This window comes from Chiloscyllium plagiosum, unplaced genomic scaffold (assembly GCF_037043375.1).
Source record: "Chiloscyllium plagiosum isolate Xiang-an unplaced genomic scaffold, Cpla_swu_hap1 HiC_scaffold_7, whole genome shotgun sequence".
NCBI lineage: Eukaryota > Metazoa > Chordata > Chondrichthyes > Orectolobiformes > Hemiscylliidae > Chiloscyllium > Chiloscyllium plagiosum.
The window spans coordinates 103845885-103858422 of NW_028270145.1; the positions used below are offsets into that span (position 1 = coordinate 103845885).

The 12538-nt window shown below is 44.3% G+C and overlaps 1 protein-coding gene across 2 annotated transcripts in view; it reads right to left on the minus strand.

Annotated features, from left to right (window-relative positions):
• The window catches only part of LOC122551782 (contactin-associated protein-like 5), a 1118157-nt gene that overhangs the window by 98291 nt on the left and 1007328 nt on the right, over positions 1-12538 (minus strand). The gene's annotated exons all lie outside the window — the stretch shown is intronic.

Consider the following 12538-nt stretch of genomic DNA (forward strand, 5'->3'; position numbering starts at 1 on the left):
CAGGATTATCTGGGAAGCCAGAGAGGACATTGCTGAGTCTTTGGCTTTATTCTTTATGTGGTCATTGTCTACAGGAACAGTGCCAGAAGACTGGAGGATAACAAATGTTGTCCCCTTGTTCAAGAAGGGGAGTAGAGATAACCTTGGTAATTATAGACCTTTGAGCCTTACTTTGGTTCTGGGTAAAGTGTTGGAAAAGGTCATAAGAGATAGGATTTATAATCATCCAAACAGGAATCAGTTGATTAGGGATAGTCAACACGGTTTTGTGAAGGGTAGGTCATGCCTCACAAACGTTATTGAGTTATTTCAGAAGGTGACCAAACAGGTGGATGAGAGTAAAGTGGTTGATGTGGCGTATGTGGATTTTAGTAAGGCGTATGGTAAGGTTCCCCACGGTAGGCTATTGCACAAAATACAGAGGCATGGGATTGAGGGTGATTTAGTGGTTTGGATCAGAAATTGGCTAGCTGAAAGAAGACAGGGGGTGGTGGTTGATGGGATATGTTCATCCTGGAGTTCAGTTACTAGTGGTGTACCACAAGGAACTATTTTGGGGCCACTGCTATTTGTCATTTTTATAAATGGCTTGAATGAGGGTGCAGATGGATGGTTTAGTAAATTTGCAGATGACACTAAGGTCGGTGGAACTGTGGATAGTGCTGAAGGATGTTGCATGTTACAGAGGGACACAGATAAGCTGCAGAGCTGGGCTGAGAGATGGCAAATGGAGTTTAATGTGGAAAAGTGTGAGGTGATTCACTTTGGAAACAGTAACAGGAATAAAGCATACATGGCTAATGGTAAGATTCTTGGTAGTGCAGATGAGCAGAGATCTCAGTGTCCATATACATAGATTCCTGAAAGTTGCCACCCAGGTTGATAGGGTTGTTTAGAAGTCATAGAAGTGTGTTTGATTTTATTGGTAGAGGGATTGAGCTTCAGAGCCACAAGGTCATGCTGCAGCTGTACTAAACTCTTGTTGCGGCAGCACTTGGAGTATTGCGTATAGCTCTGGTCACTGCATTATAGGCAGGATGTGGAAGCTTTTGTTAGAGAGAAGAATGTTGAGAGGTGACACAATTGAGACAAAAAAGATGACCAGAGGGTTACATAGGGTGGACTGTGAGAGCCTTTTTCCTTGGATGGTGATGGCTAACTCAAGTGGGTATAACTTTAAATTGAGGGGTGATAGATTTTGGGCAGATGTCAGAGGTAGTTTCTTTACTCAGAGAGTAGTAGGGGTGTGGAACACACTGCCTGCAACAGTAGTAGATTTGGAAACATTAAGGGCATTCAAATAGTCATTGATTAAACATTTGAATGAAAATGGAATAGTTAAGGATAGATGGCTTCAAATTGGTTCCACAGGTCGGTGTAACATTGAGGGCCAAAGGGCCTGTACTGTGCTGAAATGTTCTATGATATATAATACTACCATCTCTGCGAAGTATGAATAGACATTAAGACAGATGACTAAAAGGTTTGAAGGTGCATCAAAAGTGGAAGAGAGTGAAAGAGAAATACTAGGGTGAATATCGTCTTTACTTCTGGTGCTTTTTGCACAATGCTAGTTCCCTTTGTCTCCCTTATTGGCATCAACTCTTCTTTAAGCTTTTACTGTTAAGAATCCCAGGACTCCCGGTAGAACTCCCTGTCATTAGGACTTAATCAGTCATCCTTTCATCGTTTCATTGCTTTCTCTATGTACTAATAGGTATGCACAATTTGTGCCAGAGTGGCTAATTTAAGTAAAAATACAAGCTATCCTTTTCTTCTCTGTCTGCGGCCATCTGATGATTGCCCAATAAATTATAATAGAATAATAAGACTCACAATTAGCAACTGAGAGTACGAACTTATAATAAATCAACGCAAGGAGCTTTGAAACGGCACGAGAGTCATAAATTCATTCAGCATGGAAACAGACCCTTTAGTCCAACCAGTCCACGCCAAACATAATCCCAAGCTAAACTAATCCCACCTGCCTGCACCTGGCCCAAATCCCTCCAAACCTTTCCATTCATGTACTCATCCGAAAGTCTTTTAAATGTTGTAACTGTGCCCACATCCATCACTTCCTCAGGAAGTTCATTCCATAAACCAATCACCCTCTGTGTAAAGAAATTGCTCCTCGTGTTTTTTTAAATCTTCTCCTTCTCAAAAAACACAGGTGTCAAAAGACCCAATAAGTTTGGATCATTTTCTTCCATACTGTCAGCTACCATTTCAATTGATGTTCCTTTTGTCTTAATCCACAGTAATATTTTCAGCAATTGGAGTCCATTCAGCCGCTCGAACCTAATCCCCAATTCAATGGGGTTTGCACCTCAACTCCATAGATTCATAGAGTCATACAGCGCAGAAAATGCCCTTTGACCCATGCACAGACATAACCACCACTAAAAGTGCGCTAATCCCAATTTCCTGCACTTGTCCCATATCCTTGAATGTTATGGTACTTGAAGTACTCATTCTTTTTTTTTAAGAGGTCGTAATGTTTACAGCCTCCACTACCTTCCCAGACAGTGCATTCCAGATCCCCATCACCTGTTGAGCGAAAAAGATTTCTTTCCCAAATCTGAATTCTTACCCTAAAACTATGCCCTCCTTTGATTGACCCCTCAGCCAAGGGGAATAGCTGCTCTCTATTTACCTTGCCCATATTCCTCATAATCTTATACAGTTCAATCATGTTCCCAATTGTCCATTTTAATTGCTATTGCCAGAGAGTTTCAGATCTTACAACGCTTTTTGTGAAAATATTTCACTATTGAACAGCTTATCTCCTTGTTCCTGTAACGGTAGGGACAAAGTCTCTGCAGGGTGTGGCTCCTACAATAATTTGCTTATTGATGCTCAATTTGGGTTTAGGTGAGTTTGTTCAGTTCCTGTCTTTATACAGCTTTAGTCCAAACATGAAGAAATGTGTCCAGAGGTGAGGTGAGACTGGGTGAACTTGACATCATGGCCTCATTTGGCTGAACTTGGCATCAAGGAGCAGAGTGAAGTCAATGGGAATTGGGAAGGGCAGTGTGGGTGATCTCTCTACAGATTGCAGTTATACCTGACACAAAGGTTATGGTTGTTGGAGGTCAGTTGTCTCAGCTCCAGGACATCTCTGCAGGAGTTTCTCCAGGAAGTGTCGTAGGACCAACCATCTTCAGCTGCTTCATCAATGACCTTCCTTCCATCATAAGGTCAGAAATGGGGATATACACCGATGACTGCACAATGTTCACTACCAATTGATCGCAACAGATCATTCCGGAACATCCATATAAGTACAGTGACCACAAGGGCAGAGACTGAGAACTCTGTGGATGACTAGCTCACTTTCTGTTTCTCAATATCTATTCTTCATCTACAATCCACAAGTTGGGAGTGTAAGAGAATATCTCCACTTGCCTGGATGAGGGCAGCTCTGAGAACTCTCAAGAAGCTCCATGTTGTTACAATACAGGGTACACCCCTCCCCCGCCGCTAATTTAAACCAGCAACACAGAAAAGATTCACCCTGTGCTGTAATCTGTTAAAATTTGAGAGGCAAAGAACAATCTCAAAGATCCCTATTTAAAGTAAAAATTAACAACTTTGGTTTTTAAAGTGTAACAGAGAATAATTAATTAAGAACGATTTACAACTTTCTCTAACCTCTTTTTACTTTCTCCTCTCCAATACTGGTCCGATAAAAATCTCGCTTAAGATTTACAAAACAAAAATTCTTATCTCAAAACCAGGCAGCTTTCAGCTCTTTTCTATATTCCTGTCTTCTTTTCTTCTTCTTGGGGATTCTGGTTCACAGGTTACTGATCGATAAAGGTACCTTTAAGAGAGCTGTTCTATGGACAGTCTGCATCTGTTGGTGGCTTGGCAGTTCTGCTTGTCACTCTTTGCCACTCTGACTAACTGTTCAAAAATTTTCGGTTTTATACCCCAAAGCATCAGATAGTTTAATTGGTTTTAATATTGTCCAGATACTAAATTCAAACTCGATTGGAGTTTGGTATCTTGGGGCATAATTTAAACTGATTGGTCAAATTTAGGATTTGTCTTTGTATCCAGACAACGCAGACTGTTCTGAGCAAGCATTACATTGTAAATTTTCCAGTACTCTGTATGCTTCTCTAAGTCCTTGCCAGCTTTTTCACTCTCTTAAAGGTACAGTGCACCGTACACCTGCATAACCATATCATCCAGGATAAAGTGACCAGTACCCCTTTGACCATCTTGAACATCACTCCCTTCATCTCTTGATGCAACGGCAGGTTCAGCACTAACTATGAGTTCTCCTCCAAGTGACAGACCACCTTCACTTGAATTGATAATGCCACTCCACCACTGTCACAGAGTCAATGTCCTGAAACTCCCTTCCTGACAGCATTGTGACAGCCCCTACTGCCCAAGGACTACAGGATTCAAGAAGGCGAATGCATACCACTTCTCTAGGACAATAAATGCTGGCCTTGCCAATGAATGAATCAAACAAAAGTCAATGTTCTGATATCGCCACATGCCAAAGCAAAGACTTGCATTTATATAACACTTTCCACAACCAAGTGATTTACAACCAATGTAGTGTTATTAGCTGCTTTAATGTAGGATCAGAACAATCTATTTGCATGCAGCAAGTTTCCACAATAAGCTGGTGACTTCAACCAGGCCAACCTCAAGAGTGTGCTGCCAAGAAACCATCAACATGTCTCCTGTCCCACCAGAGGGCCAAACACCCTTGACAATTGCTGCACACAATGTTCACAAATCTTTTTTTAAAAGAAAATCTGATGTTACATAATGATACCTGAACCTAAAGGGTTACGTTATGTGGAGAGATTATACAAGTTATGGCTGTTTTCTGCAGAAGTTAGAAGGTTAAGGAGTTATCAGAATCTCCAAGATATTAACTGGATGAGACAGGGTGAATAAAGATGAACTATTTCCAATGGTTGAGGATTCTAAAACTAGGCGCATATTCTGAGAACTGGGGCCAGACCATTCAGGAGAGATGTTAGGAAGCACTTGTAAACACAAAAAATGACAGATATTTGGAATTCTTTTCTATAAATGGCAGTGTACCTGAGTAAGTTGTAATTTTAAACATGAGAAAGATACATTTCTATTAAACAAAGGCATTAATGGATATGGGTTGAAAAATGTGGTGCTGAAAAAACACAACAGGCCAGGCAGCATCCGAGGAGCAGGAGAATCAACGTTTCGGGCATAAGCCCTTCTTCAGGAATGAGGCTGGTATGCCAAACGGGCTGAGATAAAAGGTAGGGGGGAGGGAATTTGGGGGAGGGGCGCTGGGAATATGATAGGTGGAAGGAGGTGAGGGTGAGGGTGAGGGTGATAGGCTGGAGAGGGGGTGGGGGCGGAGAGGTCGGGAAGAAGATTGCAGGTCAAGAAGGCGGTGCTGAATCCAAGGGTTGGGACTGAGATAAGGTGGGGGAGGGGAAATGCGGAAGCTGGAGAAATCTACATTCAAAGCTCCCTCATTAATGGATATGGGCCAACAGCAGGTAAATGGAGTTAGGCCACAAATTAACCATGATCTCACAGAATCCCCATAGCAGACAATTCAGCCCAGGGTCCACACCAACCCTCCAAACGGCATCCCACCCAGACTCACCCCATACTTATAACCCTGTAATTCCCATGGCCAATCTACCTACCTTGCACATCTTTGGACTGTGGGAGGAAACACATGCAGACACAAGGAGAATGTGCAAACTCCACACAGGCTTGAATTGAGCCTGGATCCCTTGTGCTGTGAGGCAGCAGTGCTAACCCCTAAGCCACCTTACTGAATGGTGGCTAAGGCTTGAGGGCCTGAATGTCCTATTCCTGTTTTGTCTCCCTACATCCTGGGCAGATTATTCAGCTCAGATTTCAAACACTTTATGCCTCTCAATATTTTTCAGAAAAAAATATTGATACATTTACAAAAGAGATCACAGTAAGAATAACCTATTGTAACCCCCTGTGGATGTCAATCTAGTAAAGTTAACAATTCAATTCAGTTATCAAAACAAAAATCTTTACTGAGAAAATTATTTTGCTCATCTGGCCCACAACCAAATGAGGACCAGAGTCTATCAGTAACAATCTCCAACTGGTCAACAGGTGCTGAAGTGAGATGGGAGCATTGGTTGTGGTTAGGAAAGGATGGACTCCTTTTGCCTACTTTGTGGGTCACCAGGCAAGGGATCTACGAAGTCTAAGTATATTACTTGACCTTATCTTTCTCTCCCAGCAGTTCTGCATTTGCCATTGTTACTTTCCTGCGTGTAATGGAATATTGCATTAGACATTTCAGTCTGATTACAAAACCATAAAACTAAGAGTAGAAGTACACCATTGAACTCATGTGCCTGCTCTGCCAGGTAGAGGAGCGAGGCCTTAAGCTAATAGTTTTCAATGTTTGTGGCTTCAGATTGTGACCTTTTCCAGAAAACCTTAGCGCCTCCAGAAATTAGAGATTGCTTTTCTGCATTCTACTGGGAAGAAAGCCCAAGCAAAAAATCATCAGCACCTCAAATGAGGTTACTTCTCTTTTCATATTTTCTTTGAAAATTCTCCTTCTATAAATCCATTGGGTGTGGGGGAAGGTAATAAAAAAAATGAAGACCAACAGAGAAGAATCATCCAATCGGATCTATTCACTTTCTGATTGGATGACCCATGATTTGCTTGGCTGCTAGAAGTCATGTGACAAAACTCCGAGAAATATATTCAGTGACAAGTTGGCAGTTCTCTAGGAGATGATGGTGGCTCATGTGTAGCGCACTTAACCAAGGGTGCCCTCTCCACAGGCAGCAGATGGCTATTAGGCAATAGAGTGAATGCATGAATCTGCAACTAATGGCCTGTCTGTCACAGGGGGAATGGTGCCAGTAAAGTAGCTGATGAGTGGGAACTAAGTAAATGTGATCCTTATTTCTACTCACTGGACCAAGCAGAATTCAACAGTATTGCTCACTCTAGCAGATTACATACAAATGTCATTCAGTTGTACAGATTTGAAGATGCCTGCATTTTCCATTTAATATTGATTATTTATCGCTTAACTCAGATAATGAATGTCTAAACCTGAAATAATTAAAATTAGTTCATTTAAAGTTTTCTTTTCACACACGCACAGAGAGTCCCTATTCTTTTACACATCAGTGAGAACATATCTACAGGGACATTAGTGAGGACATTGAAGTCAACCAGGCAATACATTACCAAATGTGATTTTCAGTTAATCATGAAAGAGAATGCTGCGGTAAAGAAATGAGGGGACTGTAAAAGGATAACTGATAAACAGGAGCATTGGGTTACACTGCATCTTACTTACTCCATCAAGTAAGGGCACAGTTGTCTGCAACCTCCTGTCAGTGGTTCCACTTGTGTGGCATAGTGCATGGCTATCAATCTCAGCTTTGAGACAGAAGGTTGTTCACGCCAGAGACCTGAATGCAAAATCTCGGCTGAGCACTGAGGGAGTGCTGCCTTGTAGGTGGTGCTGTTTCTCATTCAACTGTAAAACTGACATTCCTGTCTCAGAAAGGCGCAAATGATAATGCAACATTATTTTGATGAGGAGACCATTTGGTGAACATTTGCCCCTTACAATAGATAGGTGCTTCACAGAATCATAAAAAGGTCCTTTCACTCATTAAATATACACAAAAACTACTTTAAATATACACTGTGCTGATTTAATTGCACTAATCCTACTTTCCAGCACTTGGCGCATAGCCTTGAATGTTATGACATTTCAAGTGCTCATCCAAGTACTGCTTAAAACTGTGAGGTTTCCCCTCCTCAGCTACCCTCCCAGGCAATGCATTCCAGAAGCTGTGGGCGAAAACTGTTTTCCTCAAATTCCCCTCTAAAACCCCCGTCTTTAGCCTTAAATCCGTGTCTCCTTATTATAGACCCATCAACTAAGGGGAACAGCTATTTTCTATTCATCATGCCTCTCATAATGATATACACCTCTATCAGGTCTCCTCTCAGCCTCCTCTGCTCTAAAGAAAACAACATGAGCTTGTTTTTGACCATCGCACACTCAATAGGCAAAAGGGGTCTTTTTCTGTGCTATACACCTCAGCTAGGGAATAGATTCTTTATGCAATACGTTTATGATAGTAAAATGAAGGGTACATAGGTTATTTTGATCTCAGAGTAGGATAAAAGGTTGACACAACATTGAGGGCCAAAGGGCCTGTACTGTGCTATACTGTTCTATGTTCTATATTGCACTACTATTTTGTGGGAGCGTGTTGCACAGATTAACCAGCATAGTTCATACGTTGCAATGTTAACCCCCTTACCCTGGGAAAGCTCATCATGCATTTGGATCAGAGTGGTGCTGGAAAAGCACAGCAGGTCAGGCAGCATCCGAGGAGCAGGAAAATCAACGTTTCAGGCAAAAGCCCTTCATCAGGAATAGAGGCAGGAGGCCTCCATGGTGGAGACATAAATGGGGGGTGGGGGGCTGGGGAGAATGTTGCAAAGAGTACAATAGGTGAATGGGGGTGGGGATGGAGGTGATAGGTCAGAGAGGAGGGTGGAGCAGATAGGTGGAAGGGAGATTGGCAGGTAGGACAGTGCTGAGCTGGAAGGTTGGAACTGGGGTAAGGTGGGAGGAAGGGAAATGAGGAAACTGTTGAAGTCCACATTGATGCCATGGAGTTGAAGTGTTCCAAGGCGAAAGATGAGGCGATCTTCCGCCAGGCATCGGGTGGTGAGCGAACGACGGTGGAGGAGGCCCAGGACCTGCACGTCCTCGGCAGAGTGGGAGGGGGAGTTGAAATGTTGGGCCACGGGGCGGTGGGGTTGATTGGTGCGGGTGTCCCAGAGATGTTCCCTAAAGCACTCCCCAATGTAGAGGAGACTGTATCAGGAGCAATGGATACAATAAATGACATCGGTGGATGTGCAGATGAAACTTTGATGGATGTGGAAGGCTCCTTTGGGGCCTTGGATGGAGGTGAGGGAGGCGGTGTGGGCACAGATTTTGCAATTCCTGCGGTGGCAGGGGAAGGTGCAGGAGGGGAGAGTGGTTTGTTGGGGGGGGTGCATGGATCTGACCAGGTAGTCATGGAGGGAACGGTCTTTGCGGAAGGCGGAAAGGGGTGGGGAGGGAAATATATCCCTGGTGGTGGGGTCCGTTTGGAGGTGGCGGAAATGTCGGCGGATGATTTGGTTTATGCGAAGGTTGGTAGGGTGGAAGGTGAGCACCGGGGGGGGGGGAGGGGGGGGGGGGTTCTGTCCTTGTTACAGTTGGAGGGGTGGGGTCTGAGGGTGGAGGTGTGGGATGTGGATGAGATACGTTGGAGGGCATCTTCAACTATGTGAGAAGGGAAATTGCGGTCTCTAAAGAAGGAGGCCATCTGGTGTGTTCTATGGTGGAACTGGTCCTCCTGGGAGCAGATTGGCGGAAGCGGAGGGATTGGGAATCCGGTATGGCATTTTTGAAGGAGGTAGGGTGGGAAGAGGTGTAATCCAGGTACCTGTGGGAGTCAGTGAGTTTGTAAAAAATGTCAGTGTCAAATCGGTCATCATTAATGGAGATGGAGAAGTCCAGGAAGGGGAGGGAGGTGTCAGAGATGGTCCAGGTGAATTTCAGGTCAGGGTGGAATGTGTTGGTGAAGTTGGTGAATTGCTCAACCTCCTTGCGGGAGCACGAGGTGGCGCCGATGTAGTCATCAATGTAGCGGAGGAAGAGGTGGGGAGTGGTGCCGGTGTAACGACGGAAGATGGACTGTTCTACGTAGCCGACAAAGAGACAGGCATAGTTGGGGCACATACGGGTGCCCATGGCTACCCCTTTGGTCTGGAGGAAGTGGGAGGATTCGGAGGAGAAATTGTTAAAGGTGAGGACCAGTTAAGCCAAACGAATGAGAGTGTCAATGGAAGGGTACTGTTGGGGACGTCGGGAGAGGTAGAAACGGAGGGCTTGGAGGCCCTGGTCATGGCGGATGGAGGTGTAGAGGGATTGGACATCCATGGTGAAGATGAGGCGTTGGGGGCTAGGGAAACGGAACTCTTGGAGGAGGTGGAAAGCGTGGGTGGTGTCTCGAACGTATGTGGGGAGTTACTGGACAAGGGAGGATAGGACAGTGTCGAGGTTGGTGGAGATAAGTTCGGTGGGGCAGGAGCATGTTGAGACAATGTGTCAGGGATAGTCAGGCTTGTGGATCTTGGGAAGGAGGTAGAACCGGGCAGTGCGGGGTTCCCGGACTATGAGATTGGAAGCTGTGGGTGGGAGATCTCCTGAGGTGATGAGGTTCTGTATGGTCTGGGAGATGATGATTTGGTGATGCGGGGTGGGGTCATATCGAGGGGGCTGTAGGAGGAGGTGTCTTCGAGTTGGCATCTGGCTTCAGCGGATTAGAGGTCAGTGCGCCAGACTACCACTGTACCCCCTTTATCTGCTGGCTTGATGGTGAGGTCGGGATTGGAGCAAAGGGAGTGAAGGGCTGCACGTTGTGAGGATGAGAGGTTGGAGTGGGGCAGGGTTTAGACAATTTGAGGTGGTTAATGTCTCTGCAGCAGTTGGAAATGAAGAGGTAAGGAACCTAGCTGTCTTCAGCTGCTTCATCAATGACCTTCCCGCATCACTCCGACAGAAATATGGATGTTCTCTGATGATTGCACAATGCTCAGCACCATTTGTTGCTCCCCAGGTGCTGAAGCAGCCTGTGTACAAATGCAACAAGACCTGGATAATATTCAACTCTGTGCTGATAAGCAGCAATTAATATTTGCACCTCACATGTCGCAGGCAATGATCATCTCCAACGAGTGAGGTCTAACCATATCTCTTTGACATTCACATTGTCATCACTAAATACCACATAATGAACATCTTGGAGGGTTACCACCAATATTCTCTTGAAACGGCACTGCTGTTACAATTAACAAAACACAGAAAAGGCCAATCAATCCAATTGGTCGAGAACAAACCCTTGTATTCCTTTCTACCTCACATTCCTATATAACTCCACCATATGTGCACCCATGCTATTCACTTCAACTTTTTTCCTTATATTCACTGATGGGATATGTACGTTATTGGTCCCAGCACATATTGTCAATTCCTAGTTGCACCTGAGAAAGTGGTGGCGAGCTGCCTTCTAGAACTTGGATGCTGCCTGACCTGCCGCGCTTTTCCAGCAACACATTTTCGGCTCTGTTAACACACAAAGCCAATGGGGAGGGAATTCCAGGATTTTGACCCAAAAATACTGAAGGAACAGCAAATTAATTTTCAAGTTAGGATGGTGACTGGCGTGGAGGAGAGTTAGCAGACAGTGATTTCCAATCTCTCTTCTGTCCTTTTCCTTTGAGGCCTTAGCAGTCACGGGTTTGAAAGGTGCTGTTCAAGGGACTTTGGTGAATTTCTGTGGTGCAACCTGTAGGTAGTACACACTGCTACTACCAAGTATCAGTGGGAAAGGCAATGAATGCTTATGGATATGGTCCTAATCAAGCAGGCTACTTTGTCCTGGATGGTGTCAAGCTTCTTGAGTGTTGTTCGGGCTGCACTCATCCAGGTAAGTAGGCAGTATTCCATCACACTACTGACATGTGCCTTGTAGATGGCGGATAGGCTTTGAGGAGTCAGGAGATGGGTTATGTTGCAGTATACCTAGCCTCTGACTTGCTCTTGTAGCCATTATGCTTATACAACTGTCCAGTTGAGTTTCTGGTCAATGGTAACCCACAGGATAGTGGGGGATTCAGTAATGGGAACTACGCCATATAGAATAATAGAGTCATAGAGATGTACTGTACAGAAACAGAGCCTTCCATCCATACTGAACAGATATCCAAAATTCATCTAGTCTCATTTGCCATCATTTGGTCCATATCCCTCCAAACCCTTCCTAATCATTTACCCATCCATGTCCCTTTTAAATGTTGTAATTGTACCAGCCTCTACCACTTTGTCCTCTTATCTTAAACCTATGCCCTCTAGTTTGGACTCCCCTACCAGAGGGAAAAGACATTGTCTATTCACCTTATTCATGTTCTCATAGCCTTGTTAACCAGTCTACCATGCAGAACCTTGTTGAATGCCTTAGTGAAGCCCATTCAGATCATATACACTGCTCTGCCCTCATCAATCCTTTTTGTCATGTGATGCTGCTCCCGTAACAAGGTATTGTTGTCCTTGTTTTCTTTTCTGATGGGTTGTAAAGGCAGAGGTTCAGATATGTCTGGAAATATCTTCCTAAAAAGGCTTTTAAGTTTTATTTAAAACACTTATACAATGTAAGGGGAGGGGCCAGTTTTCCCAGTTCAGAGTTTTTTCTGGTTTGGTTTGGTTTTGGTTTTAGCAAGCAGTCAGTTTTGAGCTACTGGTCAAAGAAAGCTATTGGGTGGGGGGAACGTTCCCAGGTCCAATAGATGTTTGCTGGCTGTCTCTCCCTCTCTCTCTCTCTCTCTTTCCCTCTCTCTCTCTCTCTCTCTTTCTGTGTGCAATCTCTCTCCTGTAAGAATCTGTGTTTGAATTTACCTTTTTGCCAAGGGCTGAGTTTAT